Source organism: Lissotriton helveticus, chromosome 3_1 (genome assembly GCF_964261635.1).
Source record: "Lissotriton helveticus chromosome 3_1, aLisHel1.1, whole genome shotgun sequence".
NCBI lineage: Eukaryota > Metazoa > Chordata > Amphibia > Caudata > Salamandridae > Lissotriton > Lissotriton helveticus.
Genome location: NC_136061.1, coordinates 1,950,326,919 through 1,950,348,424, shown reverse-complemented (window position 1 = coordinate 1,950,348,424; position 21,506 = coordinate 1,950,326,919).

The window sequence follows — 21,506 nt, the reverse complement described above, 5'->3', positions numbered from 1 at the left end:
AGGGAGTAAATGAACATAGTCTGAAAAGCCCATATCGACCCATTCTGACTAAATGGTAAAATCAGATAAGGAACAACTCTACCTGTAGTATGTGGCATAATACCACACACCCAGCAATTAGTAATGTTCACTACCAACTGATGCTGGTGTAGTAGCTGTATGAATGTGTTATGTACAAATTCTGACCTTCTAATCTTCTCGTGTTCAGGTAGGACATGAAAAGAATGCACAGAAGTAGCAGTTGAAAAAGACATAGGCTGGGAGGTGGGTGCAGAAGTCAATTGGGTAACGAAAACAATCCCACCCGCCAATGCTAACGTCATGCTTAAAAACATCAGGACACATGTTATCAGAAAACATTTGCTGTACATTAATTTACACAGTTTCATTTTATAGTTATTTCTCTCAGCAGCTCTCTCTGTCCCAGGAAACTCCATCCTCTAACCGTGCTGTTCGCGGCAGTTGGTTCTCCCGTGCTAAGGAATGCGTCTGTCAGTCCAGGGAACTCCCTTAGACCAACCAGAACCGTTGACCTTGTGTCTTCGGCTTGCACTCTCTAGTCTTTATACTGCGACCCTACAGCTGAGCTCGGATGGCAGCTCGAAAAACAAAAATCGGTCAAAACAGTTTCTCAGATGGGAGAGCTGAATTTAAAAAAATAGCAAAGAAAATAATTTTTACTTTATTAGTCCCACGATTCTTGGTCGCAAATTATAACGGCCTTTATCAGGCAATGTCTGATCACGAAACAAAAGTTCAGGCTCAGTAGTGTCCAGTCGAACTGACGGTGGGACAGCTTCTTGCAGAAGATCGTCGCTTTCACGCTCAGAACTCGTCCCAATTAAACGTGCATCGCTAAAAGGCAGAAAACGAGGCACAGTGTCAGTTTCTGAATCAGGAATACCCTTCTGGACTATATGGCAGAGGCAAAGGAGCCCTCTTACAATGTACGCCGTGAATCCAATTTTTCTTCACCGAAGTTCTTGTGGACAGGAGCACTTGGTGGGGGCCGGTCCAGCGGGGCTGCTCGTTTTTGGTCCGCTGAAAATTCCTCACTAGGACCCAGTCACCGGGATTGATGGTGTGACCTGGATCCACAGATGCTGGTGGCAAGTTATCATGAACCTGTTGATGCAAGACACGCAATTTAGCCGTCAAATCATACAAATAGTCCACCAACACAGGATATTCGATGTCACTAAACTTCACTGGCCTCGGCACTCCCCACACATTCGCCGGACGGCCAAAAATATTTTCATTGGGACTAAGGCCAATCCGGGAATGTACTGTAGTTCTAGTTGACAAAAGTGCCAACGGCAAAGCATCTGGCCATTGGAGACCAGAACTCGCCTGAATTTTGGCTAACTTTAGCTTCAAAGTGCCATTGTAACATTCCACTAGTCCAGCTGATTGGGGGTGATTTGCAGAATGGAACTTCTGTCGTATTCCCAAACCCTCACACACTCTCTTCATGATCTTCCCCACAAACTCACTTCCATTATCACTCCACACCATCCTTGGCAAACCAAACCTCGGGAAATATTCTTTGAGCAAGACTCTAGCTGTGGACAAGGCTGTATTGTCTTTTAGGGGGTATGCCTCTACCCTTCTAGAAAAGGCACAAACAACTACAAGGACGTATTTCAGGTTGTTACACCTTTCCATGTGGATAAAATCTAATTGCAGACCTCGAACGGATACGTTGGAGGCGCAAAGTGACCAGCTGGAGTTGGAGTTCCCTTGCCAGGATTATACATCAAACACACCATGCAATTCTTGACCACATTCTCCGCACATTTGGGAATTCCAGCATTCTGCCATACTGGAGCCAACAACTTACAAATCCCTTTCACACTGATGTGAGACAAACCATGTGCCATAGTAACCACTGCCAGCACGTACGCATCTGGCAACATCCATCTTTGGTGTTCTGACAATTCAACCCAACAACCAGTCGAATCCAATCTACTCGTAGTTTCTCTCCAAACATTCTTCTCACTTTCAGTAGCTTCAGCCTTTATCGATTTCACACTCTCAATCGTATCTTCGCACATTCCAACATCACCAATCCATCTCGCAGGGCCTGCCACATACATTCGACTCATCAGATTTCTTGCTGTGTCTTTCGCAACTTCATCCGCAAACGCATTACCACGGCCAACATCATCCGTAACCTTTCGATGAGCACTACACTTCACATTTGCAACTTGCTTCGGCAAAGTAAGTGACTCGAGAAGCTCATTCACCAACTGTCCATGCTGGATTTTAGTTCCATGGGAAGTAAGGAACCCACGCTCTCTCCACAAACGCCCAAAACTATGAGCAACACCAAACGCATACTGACTATCGGTATAAACATTCACTCGTTTTCCTTCCGACAACACACAAGCTCTAGTCAGTGCAATCAACTCTGCTGCTTGCGCAGAATTCTGTGGTATACGTGCAGCTTCAACAATCGTATGCAAAGTCGTAACAGCATATGCCGCAGTCGTATCGCCATTCGGAAGCTTGAAGCACGAACCATCCACCCATAAGGTACCATCACACTTCACAAGAGGAGTGTCCCTAAGGTCTATTCTTCCTTTCGTTTCCTCTTCTGTCCTAAGAAAACAATCATGCTGTTCAGAAACATCTGTCTCTACTGAAATCGGAAACAACGTAGCTGGATTCAACGTATTGCATCTCTTTATGTGCACATGACTCGCTAAAAGTGTCAACTCATAACCTGACAATAGAGCACTAGTTAAGTGCTGTGTCTTCGTCCTGTTTAACAAGGTATTCACTGCATGTGGAACCATCACAATCAGCGTATTATCCATCACCAAGCCAGCAGACTGTCGAATGGAAACAGCTGCTGCCGCTGTGGCTCTCAAACAACTCGGCAACGCTCTAGCTACCGGATCTAACGTCGACGAGAAATACGCACATGGACGTTGCTTATCGCCGAACTGCTGTGTCAAAACTGACAATGCACATCCCTCTCTCTCGTGCACATACAACGTAAAAGGCTTGTTATAGTCTGGAGTACCCAACACAGGAGCCGAACACAATGCATCACGTAACTCAGACAAACTTTTCTGACAATCGTCAGACCACGGAAGAGGATTCGGTGTATCTTTACAAGTCAAAGCCAACAGAGATTTCGCTAATAGAGAGCAATTTGGAATCCACTGTCTACAATACGACGTGATACCCAAGAAAGCACGCACTTCTCTCTGTGTACTTGGCACAGTCATTCGAGCAATCGCTTGATTTCGTTCTGGGGTCAACCTTCTTCCCTCCTTTGACAAGAGATGACCTAAGTAGGTCACTTCTTGGCAACAATACTGCAATTTAGAAGGTGACACTTTATGATGCAAGTCCGACAAATGTCGCAACAAAGAAAGAGTAGCTTCTTTACAAGTTTCCCCATCATCAGCAACCACTAACAGATCATCCACATACTGAATAAGAGCAGCACCAGCAGGCAACACAAGAGTATCAAGCTGAGTCTTCAAAGCTTGGCTATAAATAGAAGGACTTTTGCAATAGCCTTGGGGAGCTCTCTTAAACCGGAAACTACAGCCTCCTAAAGAGAAGCCAAAAATATCTCTACTCTCCTCAGCAATTGGAATGCTGAAGAAAGCATTTTTCAAGTCTATGACTGAAAACCAGGCAGCTGAAGCAGGAATCAAAGTCAGCAAAGCAGTAATATCTGGGACAACTGGAAACTGTGGCACGACGATCTTGTTAACCTCTCTAAGATCGATCACAAACCTGTAAACAGGTGGCTGAGAAGAGTCAGTGCGCTTTAGGACAGGCGAAACCGGACTGTTACACACATTACCTCTCGTTTCTTCAATCACATCTTTCTCAATCAAATCATAAATGATTGCTAAAAGCGCTCTTTCACCATCGCTAGAAATCCTATACTGGGGAATGCGTGGCAATTTAACATTTGCTTTAAGCGTTACAACGTAAGGTGGAATCTCCAAAAGACCCACATCATTAGGACCAGTAGCCCAAAGGGTATCAGGGAAAGAACGCAATTCCGGTGGAAGCCGATCTTTAGACAAATACATCGGAGAGATCACTTTCGTACCCAATGTAAGCTGTACTCCCGCAGGAGAACAACGTAATGTTGCATGCAACCTTTTCAACAAATCCAAGCCTAACAAATTCTCACCACAACCTGTCGGTAAAATGAGAGGTGCTTCCAATTCACAAGGCCCTATAGAAAGAGACAAAGGACTAGAAACTGGATTACGAACTGGGGCGCCAGAGAATCCTACCGAAACATTAGTTAAGCCAGACAAAGGTGCGCCAGGGAGTTTAGAGTGCATGATAGAACTCTTCGCTGCACCAGTATCCAAAAGAAAAGGCTCTACCACACCCGATGTGGCTACTGCAACATAAGGCCCACTCTGATCTACTGGAACCGACACTACTCCCTCTCTTTGTCCATGGCTGTCCTAGCAATCATTATAGTCAGCATTCTCACTCTCAACATAATAGTCATCAGCATAGTACTGAGTCGATCGACCAGATGTAGTCTTCTGTTGATCAAAGCAATTCATAGAATTTTGTGGAGGAAAGGAACGTTCGTTCTGAGGAAATGCACATCGTCCTCTACCCCTAGACACCTGCTGAAAACCACCACGACCTCTCGGGGCCGGCATACCACTCGCACGTTGCCGTAAAACAGGGCACTCATTTTTATAATGACCTTCCTCCTTACAATACGCACACTGATTCAAACCCAAGGGTGGTCTTGGAGGAAAATACCCAGCGTTCTGTTGCGGTCTCTGAAACTGTGGAGGTTGCTGAAACTGTGGGCTTTGCTGTGATTCTTGCTGATTCGAGCGAGGCGGATATGCCTGCTGCAAAAGGACCTTTGTCTTTAAGTCTTTTGTCTTTTTCTCTGCTTTTTCTTTCTCGTCCTTATCCCTATTCTCATAGTACTGTGCAGTCGCCAATATCTGGGCCGACGATGAAACAGCCCAAGAACTTTCAGAATCTTTCAACTTATTAGAAAGTTCAGGGAGCAAATTAAACACAAATTTGTCTACAAATAATCTTTGCCCACCTTCCGTACTCATGTCCTGACCACTATGATCTATAAATGTTTCTTCAAACCTAGTGAAGAAATCAGATACACTTTCATCTTTCTTCTGCTTACATGCTGCTAACTTATCCCAATTCACTCGTGAAGCAGGCATCATCGTCTTCATTAAATTAATAATTCTACCTGGCAATTCCGTAACCAAAGGTTCAGGTTTAGCACCTCCCTGTTGTCTACCATCCGCAGCAATAATATTTGCCCAAGTATCTCCTAATTCTACCGCGTGATTCTCATGACGAATCTTTGCCCATAGAGGTTGAGGTACTACATTACCCAACAGCATATCTATGTCTGCCAAATTCATGATGCATGCGTCAACTGTCTGGGACAATTCTTTGTAATAGCCAGCAGGATTCTTACGGGGATCAGGTAAGGTCTGCTTAAGAGCCAAGACCTCTGCTCTCTTCCAAGGGACATGTACCCATACTCACTGAAAATGAGGCAGAATAGCTGGATTAGCGTTTGGGTCCCCTTCCTTCCAAACTGCGGGAACTTCTCTCATGGGATACTGTCTCGCTTTTCTCCTAACAGAGGAATCAGGTTCAAACAGTCGCTGAGAAGGGAAATCGCTCCTTAACGCAAGTACCATCGCAACTGCATTCTCAATTCCGGGACCCACTATCGTCCCTTTCGCAAACTCAGACTGGACATTTAGCAATTCTACAGGGACTGAACCCAAATCATTATCTTCCCATTCCTCACGAAGGAAAGTACACATAACTTCAAAAACGTACCTTTGTTTCGGTGCCTCCCACTGTTGGAAGACATCCATAACTGACTCTAAGTTATACCTCGAAACATTTGAAACCCACCTGCAAGCCAAGAGATCTAACACTGCCCGTTCTTCGGGAACAGGTAGCTGACTACGCATTTGTTTACGTGCAGAAACAGGGGTCATACTCAATGACCCAAAGAAAGGAAACAAAAGACCAGTAACAGTATCAGTCATTCGTTGTCGACCAGAAGGAGAAGCTGTTATAAGAACAGGAGACAAAGTATTTTGAGGTGATAGAAGCATAGGGTTAGTAGCAAGAGAAATTGAAGGTACAGGAGAATAGGCAAAGTAGTTCCAGACAAAACCGATAGCAAAGTCGGCGGCCCCAGAGGAGGCTGCGCCGTAGGAGGAAGAACCAGCTGAGGAGGAGCCGGTGGCGGAACAGCAACAAGAGGTTGTGCAACTGGAGGTTGCGGAGGTGCCGTAGCACTCTGTGCATAAGGGGTGGTAATCTCAACAAATGTGACATCAAGGGATCCTTCTCAGGGTCCTTTGTTGCATTCTCAAGAAGAGATGGCAATGCTGGATAACATTTATCAATAGCCATATTATGTTGCCTATCTGACACCTCAATTGCTTTATCTTCTTCGTTTTCTTTAAACTGCCTAGCAGCTTGCATTATTGATACATCCTTTTCTCTTTTATCTCTTTTAGCTTGTTTAATTTCTCGTTGTCTGGCTTCTTTAAGCCAAAGGCGAAAGGAGTCAAACATTGCTGGCCGGGCTTTCTTCCTAAACAATTTAACTTCCAAATTATCTAGAATCTCTGTGTCATAGCTACCATGATGTGGCCATTTTAAAACACCGTCTTTCCTAGTGTATCGGACCCATACTTCATTAAACATAATGGGGCCCACGCCGTGTTTAGAGTAGAGCTCATAAGTCGGAGTTCCAACCGGAGGTATCGGACATGAATCCTCCATTTGGGAATCCCTGTTACAACCACAACCAAACCAAGTACCAAATTTGCTACGATTAGGCATCTTCGCTCACTAATCGAGCTTCAAACTTCAAGGGATTATCTCTACCGATACACTCGTAAATATACAAGACCCTCGGCTTTGGAAATTGCAATTTTCAAATCAAAACTAAGGACCAAACAAACTAAGAACCAAAGAACCAAAAGCTAAGGACTGGGAGCGACCCACTTATACTTAACTGAGGTATCAGTCACGCTACCAGAAGACCCGTCTATCGTCTCGCCATACAAAGCATCACAAATGGGTCCAAGACAGGGCGACAGTCAGGGCAGCAGTCCTTCGTAGCCGTCAGGAAAGCGGGAAGCCTCGCAGAAAAGACCTTCAGTCCACATTCGACATGCCGGGGTCGATGAAGTGGTGGCCGTCCTCCAGAATTTCCTCACAAAGCTCCTCACGATCTTCAGGCTTGGACCAGTACCGCTGAAGTCGCCCCACGTTGGAAGCGCCAACTGAAGAACCGGGTTATTTAAGGCCCGGCGGCGCCAGAGGCACGCCCAAAGTCTTCGGGTATCACCTGTCTTAGAACACAGAGACACGGAAACTTCTTGGTGGCGTCAAAGATCTAATTTATTGGCTGCAGCCAGTAACAGAAGTCCTAGAAGTCAACACGGTATGAGTTCTCAGGAGACTGCTCAATTTTACAAAGCAAGTCATCCCTTTTTATGCCAAAAATCACATTCCAGACAAATACCTTACATTTGCAAACTGTCCAATCACATGTATCCACACCAAAAGTATCGCATGACGGTAAAAGCCACTTTTCAGTTACCCGGCCCATGATCAATCAGTGGTCAAACCCAACATTCTTCTTAAGACAAGTCGAACGAACCCATAATAAAACAAGCATTTGCAATGCAACGGTCTCGCCTTTAGGAAACTTTGAAGTATTTAGCCATGCAGCACATTATGTACATATCGTTTAACACTATGTGTAACACCCCCTTTCCAGACTCCAATTAAAAATATCACGTCACTCCTGAAAAGTGCAGGTACTCTCTTTCTCAAAATAAAAAAGTACCAGTAATTAATACCAGACAGTACCGGGCCATTTAAAGCACTGGTTTGAGTTGTTCAACAGGAAACTGAACTGCAATTGAATTACATTAAATGTAAAAACACATATTGGACCCACAAAGAAGAACAAGGCTTCAAACGAAAATAAGTATTTATATTATAATCAGTCATAGCTAAATTGCCAAAAACGTGATACAATAGTGAAAGGTGAAGCAGCATAGAGTTCACTTGATTTTAATGAGCAAAAAGCGCTAAAAGACATCGGTGCAGTAGGTGACAAGCAATGGCTCTTCGAGATTTGTTGAAGATTTTAAAATAGCTACAGTAATTCATTCCCGTGGTCAGAGTAATGTAAGCCAGTCCAAAGTTCTAATGATGACAACGTTTCGACCCCGATAGCTGAGGTGCAAGTGATCATCATGAGGACTGAGTCTAAGACATTCACGTTTGTAGCAACCCTTCCGTCATGAATAGATGTGTGCCTACTGGCGTATTTTTGGAAGAACTCAAGGCAATTGGCTCACAACTAAGGTGGCACTGCAGAAGGAAACTGTATTGAACTAACTTATCCTGCACTACCCACATGCTGAATGCATCTGCAATTAAGGAGTTACAATGTGCATGCAGCTCAAAGGTAGGACAGAAACGTCAGCATGTGACTTCGGGCAGGACTTTCATGTTCCAGAAAATCGAGTCTTAGTCTGACCATGTCATTCCACTGGCACTGCTTGGTAGGCCTAAAGACTGATGGGTCAACAGACATCAAACATGTGCAAGGGTGGACAAGGTCAGTGTGTAATCTATCATGTTTCAGGAACAGGAGTGAGTTGTATTTTCCTGCATATTTCATAACATGAGAGGTGTCCTTGTGACAAGGGTTAGCATGATATCGATGTTTGGGTTGAGCGTGAGTCTGCTGGTCTTTGTGTCCAATGCATTCACAAGTAGATAAATGTGACTGGTTCGATATACTGGAAAGAATGGTGCACCGAGTGTACTTAGAATGTGCAAGAGGGATAGAGTTGGCAAATCAGGGTCGGTACGCTAGGCAGACAAAGAACATTTTGAAGAAAGCATGCCTTTTGACGGCCACGCGGTAATCAGTCAAACAATCAGTATTTGTAAAGGGCTGCTAATCACCCGTGTGGGAATCCAGGCACCATTCAAACAAAAGAAGGGAAATCCAGAGAAAAAAATTACTCTTTAGAGGATTTTACTTCCCCCTACAACGCTCACCTGGCATGACGTCATGCCTTAACTTCTCCAGTAGTGAGAAGTGAGCAGTGTGAGCACTCGCACACTGATGTGCCTGCTGTCACTTTAGTCCGGAAAAAAAGAGCCCGATAGAGACCCGTTTCGAGGCCCCTTTTGAAAAATTGCTGGTGGTTTCCAGTGCGCTGTCCCTGCAAATAGAGACAGTCGGTTTCCAGTGCGCCGTCCCTGCAATAGAGACTGTCGATTTCCAGTGCGCCGACGAGACTACTGGTCCCGAGACGAGGGCGGCACTTAGCCTCCAAGCCCTTACGGTTACTTGCCAACGGGAGACACACCAACATGTCAGATTTTCCTCCAAACACAGCTTCCGCTTTAACCCATCAAACACCTCAGAGGTTCTCCCCAAAATGTCAGTAGGACCTCATGACAATGGCGAGCTCCCACCCCAGCCAATCATAAGACAGGAGGTACAGAAAGGAAATGACAACATGAAATATGCAAGTACACCTACTCACATTCCTCCCTCTTAGCTCCCAAAAGCAGCTCTTACCTGCTCACGGGGTCTCGGCCGCTCCTCCTCCTCCGCCTTTAAATCCGGATGATTTCACAAAATAAACAGATAGCTATGGCGGGTCAGAGCGGCCGAGCCATGCCGGTCTCCCCGCCTCAGAATGCCATGGTTTGTTTTCCTGTTTCCAAGTTACAACGCCCAGGGAGCGATGTCAGCAACGCGTAGGGACCCCGGCACTAATACCCCGCAAAGAGTCCTGAGTTTCAAAGGTACAGGTATCCGGACTTTACAGTGCAAACCGTGGAGAGGAATGCAGAGGGATTTCAGATTAGGCGTCTGCGTCCCGCTGGTAATTTGCTACCCTTCTGTAGAAGTTTTAGCACTCACCCACATTGAAAACCAGCATGGTTAGTCCGGCAGGGCGACGTGAGCGAAACCGAAACCTTCCATGGGGCGGGACTTCCGTCTTCGAAAGTCCGCGCACGCGCCCACGGAGAGAAGCAGTGCTGGTGACGTGGGGCTCCCATGCCCGAGGGAGAGCCCCGCGGAGGCTGCAAGAGTTTAGAATGGCGGTAAGTGGGGCTTGGGGGGAGGGCGCTTGTATGTATGCGGCGGCCAGGGGGAGGGGTGGGGAGGGGGGGTTATGAATGCGGCGATGGCGGCGGCGGCGGCGGGGGGGGTCTCTGTATGTGTGTGTGCGTGCGTGTGTGTAGGTGTGCTCCTGAGTGTGTGCGGCGGGGGGGTGCCGGTGAGTGGGGGGAAGTAGAGGGGGGTGCGAGCGTGTGTGTGTGTGTGTGTGTGCCTTCCTGCCTGCGTGTGCATGTGTGTGTTCAGGGAATCTGTGGCAGGGGACGTGCACGGCGCTGGGCTGGGCGTGCGCGCCCACGAGGTCAAATCTCCGGCAGGAGAAGCGCGTGACAGTCTGCTGTCCACATTCCCCCAAAAGTGACAACATAAGTTGTCTCGCCCTAGACAGCAAAAGCTTCGCTTTTGCTTTCGTCTAGGCGAGACCTAAAAAGGCACATCCCCATCGTAAACAGACCATAAAGAAAGGAGCAGAAACAGGTGTGAGTAGGATAAGGCATATTTGTGTGCAATAAAAGTTTTACGATGTCCTGTGCTCTGATCCTTAATCTTGATCAGCTAAAGGGCAGGGACTGGTTTAACAAGGTCAGCTTCAGGCAACAGGGTCAGTTCACTCAGGTCAAACAGGAGTCAGCACGAACTGGAGATACATGTACTTAAAGGCCAGCTGAGGTACTGGGTTTTTAAGAACCGGCACGGAACCGGTAACCCAGCGGTGTCAGGGTACACCCAGAGACCTCGGGTTCTTCCTGATTCAGACCACAGAAACTCAGAGTCTTCTAGGTGAAGTCAAGAATCCATTTTATTGGCTGCAACCAAGGTAACAAGTGTCCTAGAAGTACAACACACGGGGAAGTATATTCTCAGGAGACTGCTCGAATTTACAAAGTCAGGCTTCTCTCTTTATACAGAATATTCAGCTTCAGGCAAACATTCTTCGAATTTGCAATATATCATTTACAGGTCTTGGTTACAAAGGAAAAGCAGAGTCATGATGACATGTACATATTTCACGTTGTGCTGCCTACAACAAATCACCCGGCAAGGCCCAACATTTCATCAGATATCGATGGACCCCCAATAAAACAGGCACCTCCCCACCATAAAGTAAGTGAAGCAAAAAGAGTAGAGACTGATGTGAGCGAGATACGGCAGGTGTGCGCGCTGAAATGGTTTTATGGCTTGTTGAGCCTTGATGCTATCTTGTTCGGCCACTGGGAGGGGAACTGACCTAACGAGTTCGGCCTGGGGCAATGGTTCCAACTTGCACAGGTCATCGGAAAGTCCATTAAGGAGTACGTGTCCTTGTGGAATTGAATTCAGCTGGATTAAGGCCTATGTAAAGGACAACACATAAATGGAAGCCAAGGGTTCAGAACGCAAATCGGGTATCACCTGTCTTAGAACACAGAGACACGGAAACTTCTTGGTGGCGTCAAAGATCGAATTTATTGGCTGCAGCCAGTAACAGAAGTCCTAGAAGTCAACACGGTATGAGTTCTCAGGAGACTGCTCAATTTTACAAAGCAAGTCATCCCTTTTTATGCCAAAAATCACATTCCAGACAAATACCTTACATTTACAAACTGTCCAATCACATGCATCCACACCAAAAGTATCGCATGACGGTAAAACCCACTTTTCAGTTACCCGGCCCATGATCAATCAGTAGTCAAACCCAACATTCTTCTTAAGACATGTCGAACGAACCCATAATAAAACAAGCATTTGCAATGCAACGGTCTCGCCTTTAGGAAACTTTGAAGTATTTAGCCATGCAGCACATTATATACATATCGTTTAACACTATGTGTAACACCCCCTTTCCAGACTCCAATTAAAAATATCACGGCACTCCTGAAAAGTGCAGGTACTCTCTTTCTCAAAATAAAAAAGTACCAGTAATTAATACCAGACAGTACCGGGCCATTTAAAGCACTGGTTTGAGTTGTTCAACAGGAAACTGAACGGCAATTGAATTACATTAAATGTAAAAACACATATTGGACCCACAAAGAAGAACAAGGCTTCAAACGAAAATAAGTATTTATATTATAATCAGTCATAGCTAAATTGCCAAAAACGTGATACAATAGTGAAAGGTGAAGCAGCGTAGTGTTCACTTGATTTTAATGAGCAAAAAGCGCTAAAAGACATCGGTGCAGCAGGTGACAAGCAATGGCTCTTCGAGATTTGTTGAAGATTTTAAAATAGCTACAGTAATTCATTCCCGTGGTCAGAGTAATGTAAGCCAGCCCAAAGTTCTAATGATGACAACGTTTCGACCCCGATAGCTGAGGTGCAAGTGATCATCATGAGGACTGAGTCTAAGACATTCACGTTTGTAGCAACCCTTCCGTCATGAATAGATGTGTGCCTACTGGCGTATTTTTGGAAGAACTCAAGGCAATTGGCTCACAACTAAGGTGGCACTGCAGAAGGAAACTGTATTGAACTAACTTATCCTGCACTACCCACATGCTGAATGCATCTGCAATTAAGGAGTTACAATGTGCATGCAGCTCAAAGGTAGGACAGAAACGTCAGCATGTGACTTCGGGCCGGACTTTCATGTTCCAGAAAATCGAGTCTTAGTCTGACCATGTCATTCCACTGGCACTGCTTGGTAGGCCTAAAGACTGATGGGTCAACAGACATCACACATGTGCAAGGGTGGACAAGGTCAGTGTGTAATCTATCATGTTTCAGGAACACGAGTGAGTTGTATTTTCCTGCATATTTCATAACATGAGAGGTGTCCTTGTGACAAGGGTTAGCATGATATCGATGTTTGGGTTGAGCGTGAGTCTGCTGGTCTTTGTGTCTAATGCTTTCACAAGTTGATACATGTGACTGGTTCGATATACTGGAAAGAATGGTGCACCGAGTGTACTTAGAATGTGCAAGAGGGATAGAGTTGGCAAATCAGGGTCGGTACGCTAGGCAGACAAAGAACATTTTGGAGAAAGCATGCCTTTTGACTGCCACGCGGTAATCAGTCAAACAATCAGTATTTGTAAAGGGCTGCTAATCACCCGTGTGGGAATCCAGGCACCATTCAAACAAAAGAAGGGAAATCCAGAGAAAAAAATTACTCTTTAGAGGATTTTACTTCCCCCTACAACGCTCACCTGGCATGACGTCATGCCTTAACTTCTCCAGTAATGAGAAGTGAGCAGTGTGAGCACTCGCACACTGATGTGCCTGCTGTCACTGTAGTCCGGAAAAAAAGAGCCCGATAGAGACCCGTTTCGAGGCCCCTTTTGAAAAATTGCTGGTGGTTTCCAGTGCGCTGTCCCTGCAAATAGAGACAGTCGGTTTCCAGTGCGCCGTCCCTGCAATAGAGACTGTTGGTTTCCAGTGCGCCGACGAGACTACTGGTCCCGAGACGAGGGCGACACTTAGCCTCCAAGCCCTTACGGTTACTTGCCAATGGGAGACACACCAACATGTCAGATTTTCCTCCAAACACAGCTTCCGCTTTAACGCATCAAACACCTCAGAGGTTCTCCCCAAAATGTCAGTAGGACCTCATGACAATGGCGAGCTCCCACCCCAGCCAATCATAAGACAGGAGGTACAGAAAGGAAATCACAACATGAAATATGCAGGTACACCTACTCACATTCCTCCCTCTTAGCTCCCAAAAGCAGCTCTCACCTGCTCACGGGGTCTCGGCCGCTCCTCCTCCTCCGCCTTTAAATCCGGATGATTTCACAAAATAAACAGATAGCTACGGCGGGTCAGAGCGGCCGAGCCATGCCGGTCTCCCCACCTCAGAATGCCATGGTTTGTTTTCCTGTTTCCAAGTTACAACGCCCAGGGAGCGATGTCAGCAACGCGTAGGCACCCCGGCACTAGTACCCCGCAAAGAGTCCTGAGTTTCAAAGGTACAGGTATCCGGACTTTACAGTGCAAACCGTGGAGAGGAATGCAGAGGGATTTCAGATTAGGCGTCTGCGTCCCGCTGGTAATTTGCTACCCTTCTGTAGAAGTTTTAGCACTCACCCACATTGAAAAACAGCATGGTTAGTCCGGCAGGGCGACGTGAGCGAAACCGAAACCTTGCATGGGGCGGGACTTCCGTCTTCGGAAGTCCGCGCACGCGCCCACGGAGAGAAGCAGTGCTGGTGACGCGGGCCTCCCATGCCCGAGGGAGAGCCCCGCGGAGGCTGCAAGAGTTTAGAATGGCGGTAAGTGGGGCTTGGGGGGAGGGCGCTTGTATGTATGCGGCGGCCGGGGGGGGGTGGTTTATGAATGCGGCGATGGCGGCGATGGCGGCGATGGCGGCGATGGCGGCGGTGGCGGCGGCGGGGGGGTCTCTGTATGTGTGTGTGCGTGCGTGTGTGTAGGTGTGCTCCTGTGTGTGTGCGGCCGGCGGTGCCGGTGAGTGGGGGGAAGTAGGGGGGGTGCGAGCGTGTGTGTGTGTGTGTGTGTGTGTGTGTGCCTTCCTGCCTGCGTGTGCATGTGTGTGTTCAGGGAATCTGTGGCAGGGGACATGCAGGGCGCCGGGCTGGGTGTGCGTGCCCACGAGGTCAAATCTCCGGCAGGAGAAGCGCGTGACAGTCTGCTGTCCACATTCCCCCAAAAGTGACAACATAAGTTGTCTCGCCCTAGACAGCAAAAGCTTCGCTTTTGCTTTCGTCTAGGCGAGACCTAAAAAGGCACATCCCCATCGTAAACAGACCATAAAGAAAGGAGCAGAAACAGGTGTGAGTAGGATAAGGCATATTTGTGTGCAATAAAAGTTTTACGATGTCCTGTGCTCTGATCCTTAATCTTGATCAGCTAAAGGGCAGGAACTGGTTTAACAAGGTCAGCTTCAGGCAACAGGGTCAGTTCACTCAGGTGAAACAGGAGTCAGCACGAACTGGAGATACATGTACTTAAAGGACTTGTTCAGCCACAGTCATCGGCCTCTGTGAGGGCAACCACAAAATGGCTGCCATACACAAAATGGAACCCAAGGGTTCAGAACGAAATCCTTAAATACATAGTGAATCCATCAGTCTAACGTGACGAAAACACTCATACTTGTTGTACTAACTAGTTACGGTTCGCTAATATCAAATTCGTAACGAAACCATGACCTTTATGAAACGGGTTCAGAATTCACGGAACCTCACTGGCGATATCCAATCATGGAGATTACTGGACTTACCTTCAAATCAATTAAACCTGGTTCCTTGCCAGACTGGGGCATTCCTAACAGTTTAGTGAATCTTTTGCCATATAGAGGTCCCATGCTATGCCAGTTGTGATAAACGAAAAAGGAAACAACAATTCAAGTTTCTAGCATCCCAATGAAAAAGCGGTCGAACGTGTATAGTGTACATTACAGTCATGTCAGTCAGTACTTGGACGCAGTGCATAGGTGTAGATCAATGCTGGCTGGTGAAGATGCTTTACCCTCTTTGGATTGTCCACTTTAAAAAGTCCATGTCTCATTCTTGGCATGTGTGGAATGCTTAAAGGGCTGGGAAATGATTGTTGGTCTTTTGGGCAGGGCTTAATTTGTACAATAATTACTGCCAGGGACCAAAGTTCAGCTCAACAGCCCAGGGCCGGTAAACTAACTGTCAGTGTGCCAAATACCAAGGCTATGGAGTCTTAAATCTCCCTCATGCCTCTGTAATCCACTACAAGACACTCCCTGCCCCTTTATCCCACTCATGCAGGTTCCTGCTTTCTCCCTTTATGACGGTTTTCTGTGTTTCTGTTCTTCTATTCTTCCAAGAGGCCAGTCCCCAATATTGAGTGAAGATAGCCCCCATCAGCAACCACAGGATCAAATTAAACACTGCTTTCGGTAGTGTATGAGTGGAGTTGAGCTCTGGCTGTAAATTAGACATAGACAGTGAGAGACTCAGAGGTGAAATGGTTGTGTAAATCATTTAAATGGATGTCTGGGGTAGTTGTGTCTTAATCCTCGTCTCTGGTGGGATTCAAATGTGGTTTATGTGAGCTGTGTGCGTTTGTTCTCTTTTACTCAAAGAGGATAATGAAACATAGTCTGACATCTTGGCAGGTTTTATATCTTATGAACTTTTGGGAGTGCCCATGTACAATGCACCAGTGGTATCAAGCCAGCAGTGAGCCACAGGCCCATTGATGATGTGTTTAAAGTTTTGTGGGAAAACTTATGTCAATCATGAATGCTTGTTGAAGAAATATGGCAACATATGTGTAGTGAAGAATTACCCAAACCCAAACAAATGTTGTATTTAACTATAAATGGAGATACTTTTTGGTTGAAACATGAAGACAAGATTTCAGTGTGGGAATAGTTCAATAGATGTATGTGACTGTGCTAAAGAATATAACTTGAGTTTTAGTGGCTTTCAACTCCAATTAGCTCTGGTGCAGCCACAATTCGATTTCTTGCCAACAAGAGCATCATAATGTTTCAACCTCAGGGGGTTTTAGGATGGGTTGGTCATTGTCAGCCTATGGGGGAACATTAGCTTATAATGGCTGATGAGAATTAAAAGTGTTTCAATAAATGTCATTACAGAGAGGCAGGGAAAGATGAGACTTTGTTGGGACCATATACCCAATCTCAGTTAGATGTCATAGTTTATTCCTTTTTGTTTCTTAAAAAGAGCAACGGTCCCTCCTTTGTAAAAACAGGTCAAGGACAACCAATATTTGCCCGGCGGTATCGCCTCTTTAACCCACAAAATCTTAATCAATGAAGAGGCAGGCGCTGGAGACTGGAAGGCAGGAAACAAGGTTTATTCTCTCTGGAGGAGAACACATCAGTTCGGACAGCCAGTATCGTCACGAGGTGCTCTAACCGCATCTCTGAGGCCTGGCCTCTTATACACAGTTTTATGATCTTTATTGCAGGTAACACATTCTTGCAATGCTTTGAAGTATGAAAGGACATCCTCGGAATCTCCCCTTCAGGCCCGTTCCCACACACATTTACAGTTGAAGTCCCCACCCCGGTCACAATAGGTGATGATTATCGCGCAGCTGGACATTCCGCCGATTCACGGAATGTGTGGGGTTGATCGGATATCATAGGGTGGGGGCTTTGATCAATTCGAGGGTCCTTTAATGGGGGAAGCTTCCTACTGTACGGGGGGGGTAATAAACAGTATCCGCAGGGCCAGGTGGCGGCCTGGGAACGGGGAAGACAAACGGGCACACAGGAAAAGGGGGTTTGTATCGAAGGGTCTGGGACCATAAAAGGAACGAAGGGAGGTGTCGCGCTGGGAACAGGATGGGGTTCTGAGGCAGAGCTGCGCTGAAGAGGGGTTTATGACCCAAGGCATGTGAGAGCGGGGGGGTGGCCAGTGCGTGGGGGGCTTGTGAGGGCGAAGGGCTGTGCTGGGGGCCAGTGGCGTGCAGAGGGTGGTTCTGATCGAGGCACCTAAAATGGCGGGTGCGCACGACAAAAAGTGTGGCATCAGGGGAAAAGGCAAGATGGCGCAGATAATGTTTACCAAACCGTACTAATTTTCCACAGTCCCCCCTTTAACATTCCCAAGACATCTTGCTGGCCTATTTCCTATCCATGTCTACTGTGGCGGTCATAAGTAAAGAAGTAGGAACCCAGGTGAAGGAGCTATAAACATTACATTTAAAATCTTTCGTCTTAGGAGGCGGGCCTATCGATAAGCTCGTTTGCAGGAAAGTCATAGTAATGCAATATCGGACAAAAACGATTCTGTAGCGAGAGTGTTGAGTACATTTCATAGATGCTTATAGTCATTCGGAATATGAACTGATAGGTTATTACATATGTAAGTTCTTTTCGTATTCGGTTGGAGCGTAATCAATACAATGGTGGCTGGGAGAGAAATGAGACGTAGTAAAAACGATAATCAGGGGTGTCATTGTTCGAAGGGGAAGTCCTATTGTCATGGACCATTATTAGTGAGTTCTCAGCATTCTTTGTCGTCTTCTGTTGGCACTGTGGAGCACCGGCGGTGGAGCTACGTGTCCAGCTCTATTCTAGGTCCCGCGTTGTAGGGCATGACCTTTTCCTCGCTTTCCTGGTCAAAAAGGTCCTTTTCGCCCTGTGTCCTTTTGAGTCGATTGTCAAAGAGTTCATGTGGAAGAAGGGGGGGGGGTGTGAGTAGTCCTTAGGGTAGGTCGGAGGAAAAGGGGGATGGAGCAGGGCCAGATCGGGAACAGACCAGGGGGACGGAAAAGTTTAGGTAGGTGGGCCCATGACCGAGTTCAGAGAGTGGGGACTTTTCGGCACACGTTGATCATCGAGCAGGGGCATCAGGTCAGCCCTTTCCTCTCATTTTGTCGGAAACAGTGCCTCGTCCTGCGACTCCTTACTGTTGCGGTCTCGTCTTGGCCAATATCGCAGATGTTCCACGATCTGTAGTCAGGCCGCGTGCTCCCACATCCGGTCTCTCTCTTTCCTCCGACAGTGGTACCCTTAAATGAGTTTGAAAAGACAGTCTTTAGAGAATTGGCAGAGGAAGGTAATCACATAAGTCTATTTCTCTCCCAGCTCCAAGCAAATGAGAAACATCCGTTACATTGGGGTTCACAACCAACATATAAATAATTGATGATGGGCTTGCTGGATTTCCTATAACTTTCTTTCGTAACCATTTCTTTGGTGTTTGTTGGTGTTACATTCATTGTCATGGTACGAGATCTGGTACCTATTCATTGCATTTTGTTTATTACCGTCACATCAGTTCTTCTGGCAGAGACCCACTTTCCTAGTACGAGCCTTACGAAGCTATACCGTTCTCCAGGGCTTTATATTTTACGAAAAAGTGCAACGTGCTACCACCATGGTCTGATAGGTATCTTTCTGAGGAATGAACATAGGCTAAACAATTTTCCATTCGATCAATGCATCCTACCTCTCAGCTAAACATTTTACTTCTAACAGGGTTTATTGCAACAATTTCTTCATTTTGGTCTAATCTTAACTTTGCAAACATCATTCTAATTCCTACATGGTCTCTTACAACCTGACTACTTCATTAAAAAACCGAGGTCTTATGGAAAACAACTAGGAACATAGCAAACTGTGGTGAGGGACTATCGTCTTGCTTTGTGTCATGAGGGCGTTATCTAGCAGAAGGCCACAGTTCAGTTGGTAAGCGTTCAGTGACATTTCTCGAATTCTAAACTCTGTAGCTTGCTCATCAACAAATCATTTCTAGGAACAACAGCTGGCCTGTGTTAGTCGTAAGTCGACCCATCTCTTACAACCGGGGGTGAGGGACATTTTTAAAACTCTCGTCCGGGGCAGCTTATACAAAACCGAGGGCATTCTGGGAAGATGGGGATGTTTCGGTCACTTTTACTGTTTGGGTATTGAGACAATTCGGGACGGGGAAGGTCGCGTTATCTGAGGCATTTTTGTTTATCATAGAAGCCACTGACATGTAGTTCCCTTATTACGGGTCAGATTAGGGAACCTCAGTCGTCTTACCTGTCCTTTCCTTTTTGGCCAATTCTAGGTTTCATCAATATTTAGCAGAAAGGAGAGGTAGTGACACGGCATCAAGGTGATTTTTATTTAAGACAAATTTTCGCAAATACTTACGGTAGCTGGAGCCAATTGGGTGGTGCACCAGGGGTGGCGGTTTTGCCAATTAGGTGCTAGTCGTTCAGGAGAGTGAGAGGGTGGAGGAGAGAGAGAGAGAGAGAGAGAGAGAGAGAGAGAGAGAGAGAGAGAGAGAGAGAGAGAGATGTGCAACAATAGGCTAAATAGTACACGTGCGACATGGAGAGTGGCCGTGTATTAAGATAGGCTATTCAGCGCATTACACAACATGAGACATTACGGGTCTGTGTTAGAATTTTGAAAGCATGCAGTTTGGGACGGACGAGCATTAGGCCGGGTACAGGGGACATGCATTGAGTAAAAGGCACCATTGTGTCGCACTTCTCGCACTCTCGGTCCTTTGACTAGTTAAGTCAACGCCTCAGTCGCATAAAAACGTTTTCTCATAGTCTCAGACATACGTGACATGTGCCCATTCACGCAACACGGATTAGGGGTGATCGTGTTTCATCATATCATACAACTTATTGGCTCTTTCGTTACAAGAGCAGTTTGTGGGTGTGTTTAGGTGCCACCTTGCAGCGTTAGTCTGCTTCATGTATCAGTCATGGCGAGGCTTCAGATCTTCACCATACCTCAGTCGTGATTCCAATGTAACCTGTAGAGGGAGGAAAAGAGGGGAAAGGGGGGGACAACATTCGAGCATATCAAATGCATGGGCACGAAAGTCCTTTACTTACCACATACTCGTCTTATCTCCTCGGGATAGAATCCCTGGGGTCTTGGTTTCTGAAGCCAGGGGGGGGGGGCAGTGTGTCCTTATAGGCCGTGTGTAGGGAAACGTTAAAAAATCAGAGGCACTTAGTGCGAGGTATCTAGTTGGTAGATGTATCTAGCTGTCGGGGTCCTTAAATCTTTTTCACCGCTGTGATGTTCTAAGGCATATCAGCTCTTCGGCCAACTCTGTTCCCTAGTACCTTTGAGTGCCGTACCTTTATAACATTCTATCATTTACACCGCTTCACTTTACCCGTCCTCAGAAGTCGAGGTCCTTCTCCATGCGTTAGTTCCTGAGCCAGTCGCATACTTGGAGGCAGAGTATCGTGTCTTAGATTCGATCCTCCATCCGGGGCTGAGCAACCATTTTCTAATAACCTTAAAAAGAGAGCAAAGCAGGGTGCACAGAAAATCTCTCCCGCTGTTCCCATATTTAAAGAAAAGCATGCAATACCTGTCCATAGTTTGGAAAACCTTTATTTGCACAATCGTTCAGCACGTAGATATGAGAGTGCAATCGTATTTGGCCGGACACGGCGATGGCTGAAGCACGTACAGTAAGGGGGGTATTTTGCAGCATTAAAAACATTTAAAAGGGTTTATTTATTCATTTGCAGGAAACTAAAAAGGTCTATCAATAGGTGAGGGATCAAGGGGCATTCATTTCATAATTGGAAGCACAGTCAGACTAGTTGTAATCAAATTTCCTAAATGCATACCGTGGGCGTGTGTCACAAGCGAGGTTATGTATCAGTTACAATAATATCATAATAAATCGTACATTGAAACCAACATTTTTTAACAGGGTCCTTTTACATGTTCGTCGAGTGAACCCTCCCTCTTTGTTGTCAAGTGTACAAAAGATCATATACATATCTCAGAACATCAAGTCTTATTAGTTAAAAACACCACGAGGTGTTCGTAAGTTCTTATTGACACCGGCGCCATTTTGGGCGGGGCCGGGTTAGTCCGGAAGTAGCATCAGGGACAAAATGTTTCCCACAACCGGCGGTTGGACCAGAGTCCTTTTCGGCAGTTCAAAAAACTCGTGCTAAC